The sequence below is a fragment of the Danio rerio genome, chromosome 9 (genome assembly GCF_049306965.1).
Source record: "Danio rerio strain Tuebingen ecotype United States chromosome 9, GRCz12tu, whole genome shotgun sequence".
NCBI classification, from domain to species: domain Eukaryota; kingdom Metazoa; phylum Chordata; class Actinopteri; order Cypriniformes; family Danionidae; genus Danio; species Danio rerio.
This window is the reverse complement of record NC_133184.1, coordinates 41920001-41944345: the sequence shown is the minus strand read 5'-3', so window position 1 is coordinate 41944345 and position 24345 is coordinate 41920001. Positions and strand designations below refer to the sequence as shown.

The 24345-nt window shown below is 35.1% G+C and overlaps 1 protein-coding gene across 7 annotated transcripts in view; it reads left to right on the top strand.

Annotated features, from left to right (window-relative positions):
* Positions 1-24345, top strand: part of ikzf2 (IKAROS family zinc finger 2) — a 397532-nt gene that overhangs the window by 133118 nt on the left and 240069 nt on the right. The window contains exon 3 of one of the 7 annotated variants that reach the window (XM_073911483.1): positions 14197-14307. The exons of the other annotated variants lie outside the window; for them this stretch is intronic. The gene's annotated coding sequence lies outside the window, so the exon portion shown is untranslated. The remainder of the gene's footprint in view (positions 1-14196; positions 14308-24345) is intronic. 7 annotated transcript variants of the gene reach the window in all.

Below are 24345 nucleotides of genomic sequence, written 5' to 3'. Positions count from 1 at the left end.
ATAATGATTTAGCTGACAGGTGATGGAGAGTCCCACTTCACCGTCATGTTTGTCTAGAAGGCCCCTAAATTATTATTTAAATTTATGAAAACCGTTGAAAACAATCAATACACTGAAGATGTTTTTTTTTTTAAGTGAGTTGGTAAAAAGTGCAGCTGAGCCTGACTTTCACATTTGTTATTATTCCATGAATTTGTTTTTATTCATCTGACTTTGGCCTCCATCTCACTTTGTCAAATACATTTACATAATTTTTATTTTCAAGGAATCCTTGAAGACTTTCTTGGTTGTTGTATTTGCATTATTTAAAGCATTTTTTTCAGTGCTTCTTATTGTACCCATGCTAATTTGCAGGGGTCCCTATTATGCCTCTTGCACTTCCAGTTTTCTTTAGTGTATAATTTTGCTGATTGGAAAAATATCTGCAAATTTACAGTCCACTCTAAAGTTTTTCCTTCATCTAAGTAAGCACTGTTTTTTTTTTTTTTTTTTTTTAAATGCATTCATCGTAGTCACACGTTTTATTCGCAATACTTCACAATGTTCCAAATTGAATTAACAGTCTCCAATATGTTACTGATAAACTACACAGCATACATTTAGTCCTTAATTGGCTTCAAAAACAACACGCAACATACAGTATAGCCCACAATAACCTCTTATCTGTATCTTTAATCTTTACCAGCACATGTAACCTCTGTTAAAAAGTAATTCCATTATTCCGAGTTCATAACAGTCCAAAATGTGATGATAATGATCAAACATGGCAGTTTGTTCATGTTTTAGGTTGCTGAAAAAATCATTTGCTCCTTTGTTTTGTTGGGCTTCTCCTTAGTTTTTTTATTCACACTCTGGCGTTTGTTCGTTCCTGAAAGGATCAGATATCAGAAGCACTTCAATAATCAGGTGCACGTTTTTATCATCAGCTCAAGAAGTTTGTTATAGACATGCATGCGAGCGATTGCGAGCTCTCTGGAGAAAGTGAAACAGCTCGCACTTTTAGACGCCCTCATAAAACAAAAACAGGACACAGTAGATATTGTTCTTCTTGGCTTTTTGGCTGTTCATCAAAACAACGACAAGAATTATTTGAGCTTGGGTCGATCATGGCTCGTTATTATATGTATATAGTATTATGATGTAATGTCTCAGCTGTGTCTTTAAAAAATTGTCGTTTTCATTCACCTGGTTTGTGTACGTCAGGGGTCACCAACATGGTGCCTGCGGGCACCAGGTAGCCCGTGAGGATCACATGAGTTGCCCTTGGGCCTGTTATAAAATTAGCTTACCATAGCACCACATACCAGTAAGCTGCATCTAATATTTTTTGTAGCTATTCTTTTTAAATCACACTTGCATTGGTTGATATGTATCTGTTTCCAATCATTGTTGACAACTATTGTGAGAGCATTAACATGATCAGTGTCTTCACATAGATGAATATCATTAATTATTAATAACCTGTAATTAAAAGTAAATTGAGCAAATTTGTTATTAGGAAGTGTCAAACTGGTAGCCCTTCACATTAAAAACCCAAGAAGTAGCTCTCAGTTTCCAAAAAGTTGGTGACCCCTGGTGTGCGTGCTCGTGATGTTTCTCTATAAACCAATAGTGTTCAGCTGTGTATCTGGCTCCACATTTTGGTACCTTTTTGATGTGCTAGGTACACTTTGCAAAGGGTACCCAAAAAGTGGTCACTTTTTGGTATCTTTTAACAGTCTTTTTAAAAGCGTACCAAACCGTAGCATACCATACCACTCAGTACAAACTGGCCATAATGGTTAAAGGTGTTTAAATGTCTGTACTGCACTTTAATATTGTGACTAACATAGGAATACTCTGCATGTCTTAATTCGATTTGTTAATTATAATTATGACTTTAGTCACATTAAGTTAATCAAACATCTGCGTTTACATCCCTTTTACGCTTCTTGAACTTCTAGCTTTCTTTAGTCATAGACTTTAAAGCCATGAACTTTTCTCTCTGCTACCCTCAGGCAGACGGTTCCGCAGCATCCGGTCACCCACTAGCCGGCTGAAGGAAAGCTTCTTCCCCCAGACTATCAGGCTGATGAGCACTAAACACACCCCACACAGACTTTTCCATACCCCTCACTGCACACCCATTAATATGTAGCATGCAATGCACTTTAACCGATCCATACTTGAAACAATACTGCCTACAACTATGTGGACACCTATTCATTGTACATATCGCTGTCACATGTGCTGCTAATGATGTAACAATGAAAGTGATTTGATTTGATGTGATCGAGGTGTTTATATGAATTGCTTTTAGAATGTTCCTTTCATTTTACATGTTATGATGCATAGATCAATTAACATCATACGTAAAGTCCTGCGGGACAGTAATGGTTTGTTTTAAGGTTTGTACATGTCTGTACTGCACTTTAATCATGTGACTGAAATAAGAATACTCAGCCTGATCTCACGAGAAAACGTAAGTATTTTACGTTTTGGCAGTTTAGTGGCTAATTCGTACGAATTCGTACGAGTTCAGTCGTAAGAAAATGTACGATTTTAAAAAGGAGGCGTGGCACCTAACCCCACCCCTAAACCCAACCGTCACTGGGGGATACACAAATCGTACTAAAATGTACGAATTAGATCGTACGAATTTGTACGAATTAGCCACTAAATGAAAAAGTTACGAATTGCCGTGAGATTGTGTTGGAATACTCTGCATGTCTTAATTTGATTTGTTTAGTACAACTATGACTTTAGTCAGATTAAGTTAATCAAAAATTTTTGTTTACATCCCTATTACGCTTCTTGCACTTCCAGCTTTCTTTAGTGTATAATTTTGCTGTTTGGGAATGGGGAAATCTAACTTTAAAGGGAGTTTTTCCTTCGTATCAGTAAACACTTTTTCTGAACTCCCTGAAATGCATCCATTGTAGTCTCATGTTTTTATTCACAATAATTCACAACATTTCAAATTAAATTTATTTCCTCCAAAAGAATTCATGATGCACATGGCCTGTTTGAGTTGCATAGTTTCAAAATTAAAGGGATCTGTTACACAGATCTAATATACTGATGCACATGCCTTTTTGTTGCCAACTATTTATCTTCATACATATAAAGTAGGGCACTACAGTAGCTAAGTGTATAGCCGGACTGGACCAGTGTGTATATTTGCTTTTGACAAAACCATTTGTGTATCTATACATGAAAGAGGACTTAGTTTGATATCCGGCTTTCTCCATGCACTTTTTTTTGACTGGTAAGTTTGTGTCAGTGGGCTAATGCAACCAGATGGCGCAAGACCCTGTGTGACATTGGGTCTAATGTTCTATAATATACATTTAATTTAAAATATGGCATATTTTGAACAATAAAATAAAAACTACATTTATGCATAGTCAATAATTATCATCAGTTTCTAATTAGAAAGACTGGGTACATCTCAATCAGAATGCTTGTTCATTAGTCAGTGCACTGCTCAGGTCACCAGCCTTTTTAAGTGCTGTCTCAATCACACAATTATTACAGTCCACTGAAATTTTCATGTCCTAAAAAGTCCCACAATGCACCGTGGAAATTAGGATGCATCGATGCACCCTTACCAGAGCTAGGGTAAAATCAGACTGTCACTGTCTATATTTAATTATCACTTGAAAGTCATACTATAGCCAATGTTAATATGAAGCTAGAGTTTAATGGTAAATAAATTCCAATACTGTAAATTCAACCAGCTTTACAGATTTTACAGACCTACATGCATTGGGACATTGGGTGGCCCATCTTTACATTCCTTACACTAGTTTAACCACTTGATTATGTTAATCTATAAAATCCATAAATACATGAATGTGTCCAACACTTACTTATTCAAATTCTTTATCTGAGCTTCTGTCATGTCCTCATCAGGTTCCATTTCTCTTCCTCCCACTTCTTTACTATTCCTTTAACTATCTAGTAAAACTATTTGAAGACCACTTCAATGTCCACTGTTTGCCCTCTGACCTGAGCAATCCAGCTGAGCCTTCTAGGTTGAATCTTGTAAATTACCAAGTGAAGCTGCAGTGTCTTGGGATGAAACCTATTGTGCATGTTAGAACATTGTCTGTGTTTATGCGTTGGAGTTGTTCAGCTTCAAGGCAAACCTAGGATGGTCCGATCCAAGGGAACTGCACTGTAAAACATGGGAGAAAGTGCTAAGAATTTAAAGCTGAATTTTACTTCACCTCTCAGAAAAAGTCTATAATTATATTAGCACTGGAATATATATATGCATCAAATACCTGTTTAAATGATTTTGTCGATGACAATTTTAGTTTCACATCATAAAGCATCTATCATTTTTGAGCAGAATAGAAAATCAACTGTACTATACAATAGTAATGCATTACATAGATCAAAAGTCAAATTGATCAAAAGACATTTATAATCTTTTCAAATGTTTTCCTTTTTCAAATATGATTTTGAATGAAGCATAAGAGACTTCTTTCATAAACATTTCAAAAAATCTTAACTTACCCCAACTTCATTTACTATGATGGCGTTTTCGCGTGTAAGTAACATAGTAAATAAAAGCTCTTTGGAGGAAATGGTGACAAACAAATGAATAACCATTCATAATTCAACACTATTGTGTCGATGAACTAAATGTGCTCGATGGCATGTTGTTCTGAGGACTGTTACCTTTAAAAAAAAAAAAAAAATTAATTAAATGATGCACAGAAATAAATTAGACGAAGTGTGTTTTGTTATTACGATGATATGAACTCCATATCTAATAAGCATTTTCAGCTTACACAAATTTAGCAAATTCATTCTTTATAAGCTTCCTATTGAAAAAGGAAGGGTTGAGGGTTGTATCTTTAGACTGGTGTGTAGTTTGTCAATATCACTCGTGTTCTTTTTAATGTTATCTATTTGTAAACACTGAAAAACTGGATTGACTTAATTTCAATTTACTGCAACTTCTATGTTAAGCTGCTTTGACACAATTTCCAATGTAAAAGTGATATAGAAAACAAAAGATGAATTGAACTAAATTGAATTAAATTGTATTGAAATGTGCAAAAACAGCGCCCCAGTGTGTCCACATCCTGATGCTGGCTGAGAGGTAAATGTTTTCTTTTTTTTTTCACTCAAAGTATTGTTATGTCAGGCTATATACGTTAGTAGTATGCTTTTAAACTTAAGTGGTTTTTAAACTGACATCTTAACGGAGATTTTCACCATGCTAGACTAATGCATTCTAGACATGTATACGTATTTAATGTAGCAACAGCACTGTCTTAATGTTGTTTTTTACATATTGTGAATAAGTGTTTTTCTTTAGAGTTCATTTGCATAATAAATATCATATTTAGGGATTATTCCTTAATATTAAAGGGCACCTATGACAAACATCAACTTTTGTAAGCTGTTTGGACAGAACTGTCTGTATGTATAGTGTGTCCACTGTTATATCGGATTGATAGAAACCCAATTGCTGACATTTACTGACATTAAAATAGGATCCAAATCCCAGCTCATTTGGATTTAAGGCCACAGGCTACAAAAACAGCAACAATGTATTCAGAAACCAAAATAGGCAGATTCTGGAGGCCATAAAAAATTATCGGATGGATATTTTGGGCCGAAAATTTACAGACACATTTTGGAGACACCAAAGGCTTATCTTACATCTTGTTAAAAGGGTAAACTAGGTGCATCACATGATCCATTTAATTGACCACAACAAAATGATTTTAAAATAATTGCACCACAAACTAAGGGTGCTTTCACACCTGCCGTATTTAGTTAGATTGAATCGTACTAGAGTTCGTTTTCCCTTTTAGTGCGGTTCGTTTGGGCAGGTGAGAATGCAGCAATCGTACTCTAGAGATTTTGTACGATGACTGCATTTTGGTTCGTTTCAACTGATTGGGACCAAAGCCAGCAGTGTGGAGTGAAAACAACCAAAAGACGGCAGAAAATGCAACAATGTATCATTTATTGCCCTTGGTGCGGACCAAATGAAGCAAACTACAGATGTGAGAGCACCCTTAATTATCTAAATTAGTGTTTTGTTTTTCTTTCCTGTATGTGTTCTTGATATTCAGCATTCCGAAGGATTGGATTTTCCCTTTCTTTCAGCCACATATAAAATGTCAATGGGCTACTTTGAAACAGCCATTCACATCAAGTTTTTACAGGTCCCGTTGGGACGTATTGAGTAAAACATTCACAAGCTTCAAAAATGATTTTTGTACAACACAGGAAATTCCTTTTTTTGAAAGCAAGGGAGTTTTATTTCTGAACAAGACAAGTAATTATAGATCCCACTGCAAGCGGTTTCACTGAAACTTTACAAATTGTCTATCTCAGCAGCAGGGCAACACTGGGCAACTCTTTTCTCTGGAGGATGAACTGATTGATTGTTGACATAGTGGTCAAGCTCTGAAGGCAAAAAGCTTCATGTGGCTTTTCATTCTCACAAAGAAAAGAAGAGATGAACAAGCAGTACCACAGTAAGAAATGTGCTATTCACATTTTGCACAGTGTGATACCATCAAATGACATTTCATGCACATTTGCTTTTCTGCTTTAACCCATACGTACGTTCGTATTGCACTATTCAGGATTTCCTTATTCTGTTCTTTGATTAATCATATTTTATACATGCATCATGACATGACATATATCAAATGTATTGTTTTTTTTTGGTTGCACTTTAATTTAAGATAACATGGTTACACATGTTCTATTCTATAGTGATTATAGTTACGTACTATAGTAATTATTACAATGAACAGTTTTGGGTAAGTTACTTTAAAGACATGATAGATAATGGTCCCACTTTATATTAAGTGGCTTTAACTTATGTTCTTACATTTGAAATTAATAATTTGTTACAATGTATTTATTGTGTAAATACATGCTTTATCATTGAACTTATGCTCGATTTAATACCTGCATGTAATTACACTTATAATTAATTTCTGTAATTACATCTATAATTAAGCTGTTGACCATCCCTTACAACTTAACCCACCCTTAAATCTATTCGTACCACTGAACCTGTGCCTAACCTTACCCATACCCACCTAAATATCACCAGGAATGTTGTGCAATACATTATAAACAGATTAAGTACATTGTGTTTTTTATTTTGATGTAAGTACATAGTAGTTAGGGACACTTAATATAGAGTGGGACCTAGATTACAAATCACTGACTACTACTGGAAACATATAATCTGATTACATTACTAATTACTTCATGTAAAAAGTTTACATGAAAAATTCGATTACAATCACAGCAGCTTGACATATTCAAAAGACTTAAAGAGTTCGCCTAAAACTTAAAATTTTCTCATTCTCTTGTTCCAAACCTGTTTGTGTGTTTTTTTGTTTTTTTTTTGAACACTAAATATGGACATAAAGAAAAGTGGATACCTGTAACATTTTACATTCAGTATGAAAAAGCACTGCATTTTTTGGGTGTTCTGTGTTTCTCTGAGGTAATTGATCTAATGAAATGTGTATATTTCAATCAAAGCATGAAGTTGATCAGTCAGTTCTTGATGCGTGACTCGTGGTTTTTAACTGGTGAGCCTGGAAAATGCAAGTGCGCAAAATATGCGCTCTGAAAATGTGCGCATGCCGCGTACCTCCATTGGAAAAAACGTGATATGTGTACGGCCCAATAAACAACTACACTTCTCTTCACATTTAGAAGATACCTTCACTCCCGATCCTGCACAATCATCCTATTTAGGCTGTTTAGGCTAAGTTGGACCATCGTCTTTTTGGGGCGACGGTATCCTACTTGGTGTCGAATATTGTCGAAGAATACTTTGTTCAAGTGCTTGAAGAAGTTGCTGGTCGAGTTAAAAACTGTTGAAAGTTCTTTAGAGACTGGACATTTACTGAATTTCACAACAATATTTTTGTTTTTATGCTCAATGAAATCAAAGTAATGTCTGTGTTTCCACTTAAAGAAGCAACCGCTCTCGCCAGCAACCATTTCAGCTCGCGCTCTCCAGCAGTTTAAAATTGTGCATGCTAATTAACTGACGTTGCAGCAGAAAATGTGATTTAAATGAAGCATTTGTTATCTTCTATAAACTATATTTGTAATGTAAGTAATACAATTACATTGACTTTAGTAACTGTAATCATATTACACACTTTAAAAATGTAATTGTTACATTTCTTTGTTCCCCAAAAATGTTATTACTTTGGAACGCGTTACATCCAACTCTGACAATGAATTATGCATATTTATATATATATAACTAATGCTAAACCTAACCCACATTCTAACCCCAGTCATATACAATAGTAAGTATGTGTAATTAATTAATATTACAACCCAGTAGATAAATGAACTGTGTACACTGTAACTGTCACTTTAAAATAAAGTCTAACCAATCTGTTTAAAGTGTCTGGGTACTGTAAGACATCTTCCTCATTAAAAATAAAGTATTTATAATCAAGCTCAACAATCAAACTGCTTGTTTGGATATTAAACGGCATGATACCTCACAGCAAATAGTGAGACTGATGTAGTCTCTCTTTTTTTAAAGATTTCTTTTTGCCATTTTTATTTATTCATGTATCTATTTTTACATAGATAAACAGGTGGCTGGATGAATGGTGGTTATATTCAAGTCAAAAATGAAGTAACCCTTAAGAGGTTATTGTTAATTGCATTTCATACATCGGTTATTCAGCTTAAATTCTAGTTCAAAGCTGTAATTTATTTCTGTTTTATTGATAATAATCTTATTACTAATATCAAATTTTCTTTGACTAAAACTATACTAAAATAATGGGATTTTTAGTTGACTAAAACTACTATAGTACAGAAGACTAAAATGTGACTAAACTAAGTGGCATTTCAGTCAAAATAACTATAACTATATGAAATATGCTGCCAAAATTAACACTGGAGTGCATGCTAATTTGCCCTGGCCCCAAGTAAAGTCCAATATTCTTACTATAGTAATTGTGTTATTGCAAAAAATAGGAAACTCTCCTGGCCTTCTGACATTCTCACTTAATCATCAGGAGATTTAGGCTTACTTGTAGGGTTTTTTTTTTGTAGAAAAGCTCATGACTGAATAGCCACAAAGAATCCTGCACAAAGCTAGATGGAAACTATCAGTTTAGTGTCTGACACAATGCTGAAACACCTGTGTGAGTCTGCCAGCATTTGTTTTAGCATTATTTGCATTTAAATGCTCTTTTCTTTGAGCACCTATATTGCTTTAGACCCCTTGTTTTTGTCATGTGGAAAATGATGTCACATTTCAAAATGTTGCAGATTAATTGCTATCTCTGTCTATTGTGCTGTATCAGTTGACGGATGAATGGTCCTTTTGTCTAATGCCCGTGATGGTAATGTACAATCTGGCTCATTCTCCAACTGGGGTATTTATTTTTATTTATTTATTTTTTACAAGGCAGTCATCTTTTTCATTTCGGGATGTTAAACAATTCATAAGCAGCCATCATTGAACCTGTTAATAGGCAGGGATCAAATTACAATGAGCAAACACTGGAGTCGGGGAGAGACAAAATTAGTATTAGATATGAATATTTGCCTCAAATATAATGAAATTTAACATGCTAAATGCCCTGGGAAAGGGTGGAAGAAGCCTAAGTCAATCAAATGAGGATTTCTGGTTGAATATGGTTATTGAGGATGTGTAATTTTATATGTTTTGGTAATTAAATGTCAGGTCAAAATATTTATATATTTATTTCTAAATTATTTTATTAATGTAAGAGCATGATTTTCTCCTTAATATATATTTATAGCCCGCATTGTATTAGTCACAATAGTCCAGACAAACATTAGACTAAGTGAAGATCATCTTTATTGAGTACACTGTTCATTTCCTTCCTTGAAAATATCAAAACTTAGTATTTTATTAGTAATATGCATGACTAAGACCTTAATTTGTACCTTCAATTTGGCAATTTTCAGAATCAAATCACACCATCAAGTTCCAGATATGCAACTAATTGGAGTTCTGCCAAATGTTGTCCTATCCTAACAAACCATTCATCAGTGTAACTTACTTATTCTACTTACAGAGAATCCATACATCTCAAATTCTAAAAATGTACCCTTATGACTGGATTTGTAGTGGCCCTGCCAGAGTCTTGACCTAAATCCAATTGAGAATCTGTGGTAGGAGCTTAAGATCTGGGTGATGGCAAGGAAACTCTCTGAAAGAGTTGGAGCTCATCGCTAAAGATGAGTGAGCAAAAATACCATTGGAGACATTGGCAAAAAGCTTGTCAGCAATTATAAGAAGAGTTTGATTGATGTACTAAGTTTCTGTCACCCAGATCTGGCCCACACAATCAGCTTTTGCTTTTGCCCATATGCCGCAGTGAATTACGGTACATTAATAAAAAAGTCTGGCTTCCTTACAAGGGCCAAACATGGACCATATCTGGGCCAAGTCTCGGCCAAGTTAATAACCCATTTTGGTGTGTCATGACTGCAGTGAATTTAATAAACCCATGAAAGATTTTACTTTATGGATGCACTTTTATCTTGAAGTGACCTGATTGGTAGATTTTTTTTTTTTTTTACTCAAAAATAATTTAAATATATTTTAAAAGCGGGTCAAGATAGGCCAAACTTATGTGAACCACATAAAAACTTTTAACATATGGCCCAAATACTACATTTGATATCTGGCACAAGTCTTATGTGCTGCCTTAAAGTTGATGAAACCTGGGTACATGTTTGGCCCACATGCAGTATGCCAGTGCCGGATGAATGCCAAATCTGGGCCAGAATTTTTTGCTACCTGGGTTGAGAAGGTTATAAATATCTTTGGACATGGCACTTTTTGTGAAAAAAAAAAAAGCTAAGAAATACATATTTCTAAATATCTAAATATATATATATATATATATATATATATATATATATATATATATATATATATATATATATATATATATATATATATATATATATATATTTATCATATATATATATTTTTTTTTCTTTTTTTTTTCTCTATGCCTCTTGTCACGTCTTATTATCTTTTGGAAGAATCATTACCAGTCAAAAAAATAATAATGATTATTGCTGGCTGAATAAAACTAAATCAGAAATTGCCATGTGTGTGTGTCTGTGTGTGTTTAAATATTTTAACAGCTGAATTGGTCATGTACACACTGCAGTTTTAGCAAAAACATATCAAATACTGGAATAAATGTAAGTTATTATGCTGTTTGTGTACAGACACATTCCAGCGATGATTTATAATTCTGTATTTTTAAAATAATGCATTACTTTACTCGTTACTTAAAAAAAAAACAAAAAAAAATAATATTACATAGCGTATGCTATTTATAATGCATTACCCCCAACACTGGTGACAACCACAATTGCATAATTGTATGCAAATATGGTATCCAGACATGCTTAGGACTTGTTTGATGATCTTCATAGGTGATATAATCGTCATTGATTCTACCTTGATGCTTTTTGGTTGGCAGTATCTGATTCCAGCTCTTCGCTAAGAAAGAACGATGAAAGTTTGATGGATTTGTGTCCTCCTGTATGTGAACTGGCCCTGTGGGACTCATCTAAACAGATGGGATTATGGGTAGGCCATGCCTTGCCGTTGTGAGCAGTAATTGATTTTCAGCCAAACTTGCTAATGGCCAGATGTTCATCCTCCACACCAAATGCATTACTCTAAATTGACACATTAGTATGAAGAATGACATGTTATATTTAATTAAGCAAAGTAATATGTGTCGCTTTGCTAATGAATGCTTTCAATGCTGCAAAATGTAAACCGCTGCCACTAATGAAAATGTAATGTTACACAGATTATCCTCAGATCTCTTTAAAAGTGTGTTCATGGTCATAGAGATACTGTATGGGCGGTTCTGTGGATATAGCTGTGTGTGATAAAGGAAAATTAATATAGAAATGAACATTTGCTGTTGCTCACCCTTAATAAGCCATCCAAGATGTAGGTCACTTTTTTTTCTGAAACGACACACACAGGCAAAACAAAACTAATAAGCGTGACTCCTGACGATTGTCTTGAGTTTTATTTATGAGGACATGAAAAAGCACTGCTGTGTTACCGTAATGTGTATATTCCGTACAAAATATGACGCTGATCAGTAGAGGTGTGAACCTATACTGGTCTCACGGTTCGGTTATGATTATCATGCCATGGATTCGGTTCAATTCGATATCTCGGTGCATCACGGTGCATTGACGATGCTTTCCATACACAGTGTTATATTTTGGGGGGAGGCTATAACAAGCTCTCATTCACAAACATACAAAAACATAGACAGCACCAAACAAACACACACACACACACACACACTTAAGCCCTCTTAATATGCGTTTAGCCGGGAGAGCTCGCGCTGAGCGGAGCAAAAAATAAAAAAAGAAGCACTTTTCCGACGGTCCCTTACTGAGAGCTCCGCTCCGCATATTGCAAGGGCTTAAAGGGAGCAGTGCTTGTAATATCGAGCGAAAAAAAAAAAAAAAAAAAAAAAAAAGACAACTGTAAAACATAACCAGCTTTGTCATTTTGTAGGAAACACACTTTAGATCTTTTTCGGGTAAGAGTTTTTTTGAGTTATTGCCGCTATAACTGAATGTGTCTGGAATATCCAAAACAAAACCAACTTAACCACGCTCATTTCTGGCGCCCCCCTGGATGTACAGCTCCCTTAGCATTTGCCTATACTACTTATGCCACGGGCCGGCCCTGAGTTGGCTCCTGGGTGTTGTAAATACCGGCGCTCACCTCCTTTGTGACAGAGCGCATAGGAGATAAATGACGTCAGTACATAATAACCGGTTATGATTATTACTGAACCGATACCGGATTGTCCGCGTCTCCATCGCGGTGCATCGAAAAAACAATTAATTTTGACACCCCTACTGATCAGTCAGTTTTTGTCATGTGATTTGCGGTGCACTCGCAGCATTCTGAAGATTTTTTTTTTTTTTAACTAGGTGCACCAGGAAGGCACATTGTGCCATTTGTGTGCACAACTCCCAATATGTGCGTACAAGCCTCATGCCTCTATTAGAAATAACAAACTTGTGCACGGAAAAGATGTGATATGTGAACTGCGATCACCAGCAGTTGATCTTTTTCTTGCAAAGACATGTTGGATTCAGCTAAATATATATATATACAAATAAGTCAACCCCAAAGTGTCTTTATATCTTGGCGCATGGGGAAGGGGGGTGTTTAGGGTAGTTTGGCCTAGGGTGCCATTTAAACTAGAAATGTTTGGATAACTGGTTTGGATAACTCTTGTTTGGATAACTCTTGTTTTTCTCGTTTTTTTGACCACACATCATTGTTATTGTTCATTTATTCATTTGCTGGAAATTTGGAAATTACAACTGAATTTAGAAATAGTTTTATAACTGTATTTTTCGTTATTAAAATGGCAAAAGTGGATTCAGACATGGCCTTGATGCTTTTGCACAATGCACTTTAGTCTTAGTGCTTAGATCATTACAAAGTGAAATAGTGTAAACTCCAGTGTAAACGCATTTCCTATATGGTGCAATCCTTTTTTATTGCTCTTGTAGCTTTATTTTCTATATTACGTTTTTAAATGTTTTTAGCAACCACAACAACAACAACAAAAAACTTGCTTATTGTAAATAAATATCTTGAATGAAAATTTTAAATATGAAATGAATGTCTTTCTCGTTGATTCTAATATAAGTAAATATATATTTGACCATACTATTTTGGGAAAATGCCCATCCTATCTGTAGATGTAAGATCATTTAATAAATATCATTAGCTTCTTGCACAGATCAATAATGTTTAAAAAACAAATATTGTCTTTATGTGAGCAGTTGTGATTCATTTAGCCTAATTAATTGAACCTGCAAGTCATGTAATTAATTGGATCAGAATTCAATTAACTGACACCTCTGTTTGTAATCGGAACATATCATGTTAAACTCTACCGGTCACATTTCCTGGTCTTCCTGCACAACCATTTTTTTTAACACCGGCCTGTGGCTTGATTTTATTTCCTATCTCTCATCTCCATTGTTCATCGGACTTCCTTTGAGGATTTTAATTCCTTGCGGGATTTGTTTGTTTGTGGGTTGAGTAATTATAGCCATCATTCTTTCAGAGGCATGATGACATTTCATGCACGTTCAGCTCCATTGTAATTATCTGTTCTGCAGGGGGGTTCGTTCTTTACTTCTTCTGGATTTCTCCACGCTGGGCTTATTTTCCTCCCTTGACAATCAATTGGCCTCCCAACAGCATGAATTTGGCCTGGCTTTATGGAAAGGGTGAGGAGTTTATCCTGTTTTTTTACTCTTATTATTTATTTATTATTTATTGGAAAGAATTAGATTTTCTGGTCAGTTTTTTTTTCTTTTTTCCCTATTGTCTGTTTTCTCTATTAAAGTTTCTGAGGCATTCATGATATCATAAGTATGATGAAGATTATTTTGTTCACATCATGGCATGTGACTTAAAATATTAATTCAATAAAATTTTATTCAACACCATCATGCATCTTAGTAAATATTAAAATATGTAATAAATGTATAATTTACTGTGCAATGACATAAGATGTAAGACAAACATATTAGGATTTCAATATAATATTACCAACAACAGCAATTTAATTTATTTTACACAAAAGTCATATTTACTACAAGAAAACGAATACTAAAATATTATTTATTATGGCTATTATAATAATAATATTAAAATATAATAATAATAAATAATAATAATAATAATAATAATAATTGTTGTTATTACAGCAATAATAAATCATAGTTTTGTATATAATAATAATAATAATAATAATAATAATATGTTGTTGTTGTTGTTATAACAATATTGAATCATAGTTTTGTAAATAATAATAATAACATTAACAGCAGCAACGATGAGGATGATGAGGATCATAATAATAATAATAATAGTAATAATAATAATAGTTGTTTTTATAACATTAATAAATCATAGTTTAATAAACAATTACAATAATGATAATGATGATAATTGTTGTTGTTTTTGTTATTATTATAACAAAAATAAATCATAGTTTAGTAAATGTTGCAGTATTTGAATGCCTAATTTACTTTATGAAAATTATAGTTATAACAAAGAGAAAATAATGTTGCATATTGAATTGAAGTGCAGAACTTTTTTTCTTTTTTTTTTTTAATAGGTTTTATTTGTCTAGCATGCATGATATAGCATGTATGAAAACAAATAGCTGCCTCTTTTATTTAGGAACATTTTACCTCAAAAAAAAAAAAAAAAAAAAAAAAAAAGCCTGATACATGATTTTTAAGTCATCTTTTAAGATCTTTGGACCAAAATAAATGTACTGCAAGTGCTATACTGTACAAATAAACTGCACTGAATTGAACATGGCGTAAAATGCCAGTAAATCCTTGTCATTTGACAAATGGAAAAACACCCTTGTGCCGGCCAATGGCAATCACCCCCGTCCGGCTCTAGAGGTTTGTTTCTTCATCAGACAGACAGGCCATGTTTCCTCACACCCCCCAAAATCAATTTGTTGCTGGGGTATTTTCCATCAGGCCAGACGAGTGTGACACACAGCCGCCATTCAGCTGCACTCGGATGGAAAAGAGTTGCTTGTTATCCCAGTAATAGAGTAAGAGCCAGAGATTGAGATCCCATTACTGAAGGGCCCTGGACTGTAGCCCTTAAAACCCAGCCCGTGATATGATGACCATAAATCGATCCTCTCCGGCTTGTCCCCTAAACACAGTCTTGGCTGGAGGGAAGCGCTCAGCTGATCTGGCTAGTAAATCAGATGCATTAAGCTTTTGGTGGTTAGACAGCAGTGCTTAAATACTGCTTTTTTTGGTATTCTGTTCGTCAGCTCATCACTAAAAATATCTTTCTGTTTGCCTTGTCTGTTTGTGCAGCCTCCTGAGCTCCTGTACATACATAATTGCCTAATGGTTTGATATAAATGGTCAAAAAGGGCACCTGATGTTCACAGATGTGTCAAGTGCATGTAAAAAGTAGAGGTAATTGTAAAATGGAGCAGACATTTTATGATAACAGTGTTTTTATTAAATTCAATTTAATTCAATTTATTTATAAAGCACTTTAAAAACAACACAGTTGACAACAAGTGCTGACAACAAACTTTAAAATACAAATAAATAAACATAAAATGTAAACATCTCATGCTGTGCTAAAAGCCAAATTGAACAAGTGGGTTTTAAGAAGAGTTTTAAAAACAGTAATGGAAGAGGCTTGTTTAATGTAAACTGTAAAAAATAAATCCGTAAAATATACGGTAAAAAAACAGCAGCTGTGGTTGCCAGTATTTTAACGTTAAAAACACGGTACAAACCGTAAAAGTAATTTCTAATTTTTACGGTAAAATACCATATTTTATTAATTTATAGAGGTAATATGTCTGTATTTTTAATGACCAACATCTACACACCTTTTGTTACACAGTTAGACACGTTACCACACCCACATGCAGGTGGTGATGAGGAAGTTACATAATGAGCCAGTGCTCATCACAGTCAACTTTTCCCACAAGCAGAAAAGAGTATCAGTATTATATAGAAGGTGCTCAATGTCATTCACCCAGCTACTAAACACCAGTATGGTAACACGCATAAAATTAAAGTCATGAAATAAACATTGTTTATCAATATTAGATGTATCATCAATCTCTAATGTACATAACTGATGGAGAAACAACTATAATGTCAACAAAATGCATAAAAAGTTATGTGCCATGCAGGGAATTCTGGGAAAGTCAAATTACGGTTATTCGCTGTATATATTAGGGAAACATACCGTTAACCAGGTTACGGGTTTGTACTTTAGCAGTTTTACAGTTTTTTACCGTTGGAATCGTGGCCATTTTTTACAGTGTACAACAGCAGCTCATTCCACAGTTTTGGTGCAGCCACAGCAAAAGCCTGATCCCCTCTGAGCTTTCGACTGGTCCTGGGCACACCCAGGAGGAGCTGGTCGGCTGACCTAAATGAACAAGAAGGTGTGTAAGGACAGAAAAGCTCAGAGAGGTAAAGGGGTGCAGTACCATTTAGACACTTAATAACAAATAAAAGTAACTTAAACCATTGTTTTGTTTTTATGTTAACAGTCATTTAGACTCTTATTCATTTAGAAATATGTTTTGTTTTTAATATCTTTATTTTTGCTCAGCATAAATTATTATTCCATGAATAGATCGTTTCTTAAATTAATATTCTCTATAGCAGGGCTCAAAATTAACTTTTTTACTTGGTGGCACCAGTGCTCCCAACTTCAAATATTTAGGATCACCAGAAAAATATTTGAGCAATAATAATAAATAAAAAATAAATGAGCGCCACTGCAAATTGTATATTAAGGGCTTTCAAGAGTTTGCCCTTAGCTTATGATTGATTATAAAGCATGTTTGGCAAGCTGCCCCGGGAGAGAGCCCTGAGCTCGTGAGATCCTGGAGCCTGGGGCTCCCTCCCATTGCAGGGCGAGAAGGGAGTCTAAGCTCATGTAGGTCTCGACCTCCCCTGCTTGATAATGGTAAATGTAGATTATAAATAGCTATGGAGAGTGTATGTTGAATTCAACGCTTGTCAATGATGTCGATTAGTTTTGACAATTTACTGATGTTACATGTTTTTGGTCTGTGGGAGGAAACTGGAGAGCCCGGGGAAAACCCACGCAAACACGAGAACATGCAAACTCCACACAGAAATGCCGACTTGGCCAGGTAAAGATCTGAGCCAAGGACATTCTTGCTTTGAGGCAATATTGCCAACCAATGGGCCTTTGTGCTGGCCTGACAAGGAAAGAGGAGGAGTATAGGTGGAAGGGGGGATTCTTCAAGATGAAGATGGCTAAAGTAATATACTCTGGTTATTTGTAGTGATTTAGGAATCGTCTGATTGGTGAATTGTGCGTTAGCTAATGAGGACCAGCTGCTATCAATCATAAGGGCGTGCTCCTCTCGAAATTAGTTCATAAATAAACCTCACTTATTGTATTTGAAAACGACATGAATCAAGACTAACAAAAATCAGAAACTACTATCTTAACACTGCTGTGATGACTTACTGATATTTGTGCAATAATTCCAAAATGAATGTCTAATAATTATAAAATATTAATGATGATGACAATAATACTACAATAAAAACATATGCTTTTTTTAGTAAGTGTACTTTGAAGCAAGTGATGCATCAAAGTTTGATTTTAAAAAATCCTGAATGGTTATGAAAATCTTTATAATTATTAAAATAATTTATAATTATTTTAAATAATTAGTTTAAAAATCTTGAATGATATTAATGATTTGATTTAGTTCTGGAAACTTTCTACTTCTCTGTTTTTCTGTCTGATTTTACTGTCGGGTTCTTTTGACTGCCCACTGTCGTTATAAAGAATTATCTCAATGGCGAACACTTCAAGTATAAATGCCTTGTCTGTATAAAGTATAAATCAGATTTTGATTTAGATGTCAATATTAACCGTACTAAAGCTAAATAGCTTTTATGAATCTTTTGCTGACAGTGATGAATATTTGCACCTGACAACAGATTTTGATCTTTGGTTTCATTCTATAATACTTATTTTTCTACGAAAGTTTGAACTTCGAGAGTGTTTAAACGAGAGAAAAGTGTGAAAAGTTGATGCCTGTCTGAGAAATGTGTGTAGAGTGTGTAGTGAGGGGTTTTACAGCCTTAAAACATCAATAACAATAAAAAAAAAAATAACGCTGACTACTTTGTGGGTTACGCCTGTCGCAAGCAATTTTAAAAGTAACTCCCATGATAAACCCCTGTAGTCAGTTTGAATTTAGATGTATTGTAAAATATATTCATTTTCAAAAGGGCTGTCCATTGATAAAAATAATCTATTAATTGCAATAATGGTCTGTAATTTATCTCCATTATTTCTAAAAATATTATTTAAAATATAGGATTTAAATATAAATAAGCAGGGTTGAAATAAATAAATGCATGAGAATCAAGTTTAAGCTTCCAGATTATCTTGTTTTAGCATCTTATTATTATTAAACTTAAAGTAAATTTGGATACTTACTATTACTATGTCCAGTTGTTTCCATTAAGTGCAATGGAAGTGGCAACTTCCTTTTTTCAGTGTCGTACAGTTTATGTAGTCTAATCTCATATCAGTAGTTCATCTTGATGGTAACTGCTACAGTCTTAATGTTGTCTGTTGATATCCGTTCAGTGATTGAATGAGTTTGCAGATGGTTTTTGTTGACAGGCTTGCACCGCAGCACTCATTCAGTGTACTTTGACACACACGGCTTCTTGATGCTGTCTCTGTATTGGCATTTTGCTAACATCTGCAAAAATATGTTTGGCACAAAAATGACATATTTTAAACTTGTTGTGCTTTGGTGTAAGGGCAGTTCATCACTACAATAAATTTACTCAGCTTTGGTGTAATCTTTCCATTTGGAAACTTTTTATAATGGTTCTTGCCATTAAGCAGATTCATCATGTCTTGATTCGTCATACACTCACCGGCCACTTTATTAGGTACACCTGTAAACTGCTCGTTGACTCAAATTTCCAATCAGCCAATCACAAGGCAGTTACACAATGCATTAGGCGTGTAGACATGGTCAAGACGATCTGCTGCTGTTCAATCCGAGCATCAGAATGAAAAAGAAAGGTGATTTTAAGTGACTTTGAACGTGGCATGGTTGTTGGTGCCAGATGGGCTGGTTTAAGTATTTTAGAAACTGCTGATCTACTGGGATTTTTACACAGAACCGTCTCTAGGGTTTACAGAGAATAGTCAGAAAAGAAGAAAATATCCAGTGAGCGTCAGTTCTGTGGGTGCAAATGTCTTGTTGATGCCAGAGGTCAGCGGAGAATGGCCAGCCTGGTTCCAGCTGATAGGAAGGCAACAGTAACTCAAAAAAACCACTCGTTACAACTGAGGTATGCAAAAGAGCATCGCTGAACACACAACACATTCAACCTTGAGGAGGATGAGGTACAGCAGCAGAAAAGCTCACAGGGTACCACTACTGTCAGCTAAGAACAGAAAACTGAGGCTACAATGGGGTATATGCCGAAGCATGCTAATAGGACTTTTAATTTGCCAGTAACCTGGGTTAAGCGCTTCCGGCGAATTGAATGCCAATGCAAAATCCGGTGCATTTAAGGTCTGTTTTCTTTAAAAATCAGCGATCTCCACTAGCTGAGTGATATCCGATTTAAAGTGGGTCTCAGATTTTACACGAGGCACTGCATTAAATTACATTTCCCCTGCCATATCTTTATAATATGAGCATTTATTTTACCCCAGTATATTCAATGGTGCTTCTGCGTTAGCCTGCCGATTCTGAGGAGCGCGTGCGAGTAAACAGCTTTTTGTCTCGTTTTACGCTTGAGCAGCCAAATAAATGCTAACGTTTATTTAACTGAATGTATTTTAATGACATTACAACATCAATGCTGTATAAGGAACCGTATAAAATGGAAAAAAAGTTCTCAATAACAGGTCACCGGAAGTGTGTCAGCATGGAAACAGCACTAGCTCGGCATATACCCTATTTGCACAGGCTCACCAAAATTGGACAATAGAAGATTGGAAAAATGATGCCTAGACTGACGAGTCTTTATTTCTGCTGCAACATTCGTATGGTAGGGTCAGAATTTGGCATCAACAACATGAAAGCATGGATCCATCCTGCCTTGTGTTCACAATACCCAAATGGCCTCCATAGTCACCAGAACTCAATCCAATAGAGCAATTTTGGGATGGACCAAAATCTCAGGAATATTTGCAGTATTTTGTTGAATCTATGCCATGAAGGATTGAGGCAGTTCTGAAGGGAAAAGGGGGTACTAGTAAGGTGAACCTAATAAAGTGGCCGTTGAGTGTATATTACCATGTAATTCATCACACAATGATATGACTGTGATGAAAGCAAGAAGGGTCAAACAGGATTTGTGTTACCTATATATATATATATATATATATATATATATATATATATATATATATATATATATATATATATATATATTATTTACATATACATATATATACAGTACATTGAGAGGTCTGTGATTTTTGTGCTGAAGCTTAGCATTTGTATTACATGCTTCAAATCTCTTGTGTCGGCTGGTGTCTTTTTGAAGAGTTCCTGAGTTGTGTTTGTCAGAAAACATTGCAGCAGCCTTTGATATTTCACAAACCCACGCTTGTCATTTTTAAAGAAGCATCCAAGACTTGTTTCAGTAAATAAACATGTCACCTTTCACTAGTAAATTACTCCGCGTGTCGTCTACCTGCTGCTGTACAGGAGGTGTTTGATTCACTGTGTGTCGAGGTAAGTCTTTAAACCACTAGGCTGGAAAATAACTTGGCAATTATTTTTGTACAATTGATGTCAAACTAAAGTGTGAAGAATCTGTTATTTTCTTAAATTTATTTTTAAAACACCCCTTGTCAATTTCCATAGACCAGGGATCACCAAACTTGTTCCTGGAGGTCCGGTGTCCTGCAGATTTTACTGTAGCTTCAACCCTAATCAAACACACCTGAACAAGTTAATTAAGGTCTTAGGTATACTTGAAACACCCAGGCAGGTGTGTTGAGGCAAGTTGGAGCTAAACCCTGCAGGGCACCGGACCTCCAGGAATGAGATTGGTGACCCCTGTTGTAGAGGATGTCCCAAACTCATGTAAATAATTTACTCTGGCCCTTTTGAAGCTTTGTGCGATTTCTCTACACATTTAGATTTTCCTCAACATAAACGTATTAAGTTTTTTTTTCTGTAAATATTTCTAATTTTGCAATATATATGTGCAACATCAGACGATATGGCTGTATATTGGCAGTGGGGGGAGGAGTACATTGGCACGAGACTGCAGGCCTGCTACTTGTGTGATATTGTGTTTATACAACAGATAGATGGCATGATCACGTATAAAATTGAAAATCAAACACAGTCTCAAAATCCTTTGTATGAGGAACTACTTTCTTCCGCCATTCATTCACATTTGCAGCTGACGTCAAAACAGCAGATACCATTACTACTTCACAAACATCTAATATTTGAATGATTTTCTAGCATAATATCTAAAGTGATGGCAAAACAGGTGATTTTGCTTACAATTTAAGATTATAAGGCGGAATGACAGTCTCGAGACATTTCCCAGTGTTACTTTGTTGCAACCGGGAGATCGCATTAACTAAACCTGAAAAGGCCCAAACTTGGTTTTTCTCCCCTAAGGGCTTATTTTGTGATCTCTGTCGCCATCTTGTGGATGAAACAACATCAACCATCTTTGCTCTGGGGTCCGTTCTTCGTACCTCGCTTAAATGATCTAAGATTATTTGGCAGATCCTGGATCTTTTAATCTTGATAACTGATCTCTCGCTAATTTGGTTCTTCAAACAAGTTCGCGAATCAGATTAGAATGTCTGGATAAACTGATCTGAGATCGCTGCGTGTGTTGTGAAGGACAGATCTATCGATCCTCGAAATCATGATCAGCAATGCAACGATTGGCTGACGGCATAGCAGCGTAAGGACATCATCTGATTAATATTCAATTATCCATGTGAGCAAAATTACATCAAATTAGCAGTAAACGGCTTGTTTAATATGACACGCAATAACCTTCCACATTTGTTGTGAGCTGCAGGCTTTACACTTTCATGCGTCAAGAGTATTCATCATGTATTTCAATGCAAATCAATGTATTTAGTTCTACATTTAGAAAAGATTTTCTTTATTATAGTAGGCGTTTTTAATCGGTGTAAAGAATAACTGGTTGTTTACAAAAGCATTTTCATATTGGTAAAGGCATCTGCAACTTTTGTGAAGCATCAAATCACTGTCATATTAACTGTCAAAACATGTTTATGACTGCATAAATGTATTATTGCTTTAAAAAAAAAGTCACTTATAGTGCATTTCTATTATACACAATTTGTACTAAAGCGATCCAAAAAGTTAATATCAATAAGTTTTCACTTTCCACCACAAGGTGGCAGTCTTTGTACTTTCATTTCGAGGGTGCAGATTGCATACGTTCTATTAATATGTATAACTTTTTATTTTATAATGACTATAACTTATATATATATATAGTTTAAAAATATGTACCATTTTCCCAAGTGTATATAACTACTACTGTAAGAAAATATCAGAATTCGGAACATACTTTCTGTATTAACTTTGCTTGAACTGACCCAATCTAATCCTGTTTATATGAATTGAACCTGCTCCCGATCAGGTTTGATCTAGCAGAACTGTTGCTATGACAACAACTCTCGGATCAGCTTTGAAGAACGAAATGATCCTGGATCGTGTCAAATCGTCAATATCCAAATCTAGCTAATTGAGTAATCCACGTACGAAGAACGGACTCCTGCTTTGTAAGACAGGCTGATTGCTTTGCTTTGTTTTGTGTTTGGTTTTTTGTTTTGCTTTGCGTTGCTTTGTGTTTTGCTTCGCTTTGCTTTGTGTTTTTTTGTTTTGTTGTTTTTTTGTTGTTTTTTTGCTTTGCTTTGTTTTGTTTTGTTTTGCTTTGTGTTTTTTGCTTTGATTTGTTTTTTTGTTTTGTTTTGTGTTTTGCTTTGTGTTTTTTGTTTTGTCTTGTTTTTTTGTTTTGTTTTGTTTTGTTTTTTGCTTTGCTTTGCTTTGTTTTGCTTCCCGTTGTTTTGCCAAAAACTATAAAATGCACAAGACGTGTTACTTGTATCATTTTGAATGAGGGAAAGTGTAATGTCGGTGAATAAAGCCCTAGTACAGGAGCCAATCATTGATCATTATGTGGTGAAAAAAAAGCCCGTCTTCTAGTACAGAAGCTGATCATCGAGCGCTATAGACCAGAGGTGTCCAAACTATACGGCCCGCGGGCCATCTGCGGCCGCAATCAGTTTTGTGGCGGCCCGCGATGCATGTATATTAATAGAATCTAGCCCGCCATTCAAAAATGAACGTAATTCAATAAATAACCTCCGGGTGTCGCTATTACATGCCTTCTATTAGGCAGCAGTTCCTGTTATGAAGTAAAACGAACCGAACGAACTGAAAAAACATAATTCATAATCACGTTTTGGCGAGCCATGGCACAAGCAAGAAAAAGGAAAATCAACAGTGAGTGCAGGAAATTTCAGTCACGATGGGGCAAAGAATATTTCTTCACAGAGGTCAGTGGAATGTGTCTGTTTAATTTGCCAGGAATCAGTTGCAGTAATGAAGGAATATAATATTTAAAGACATTATAAAATAAAACATCAGGCTTTCAGCTCTTACACTTATGCCGAACGAGATCTAAAAGTAAAACAAATAGCAGCTG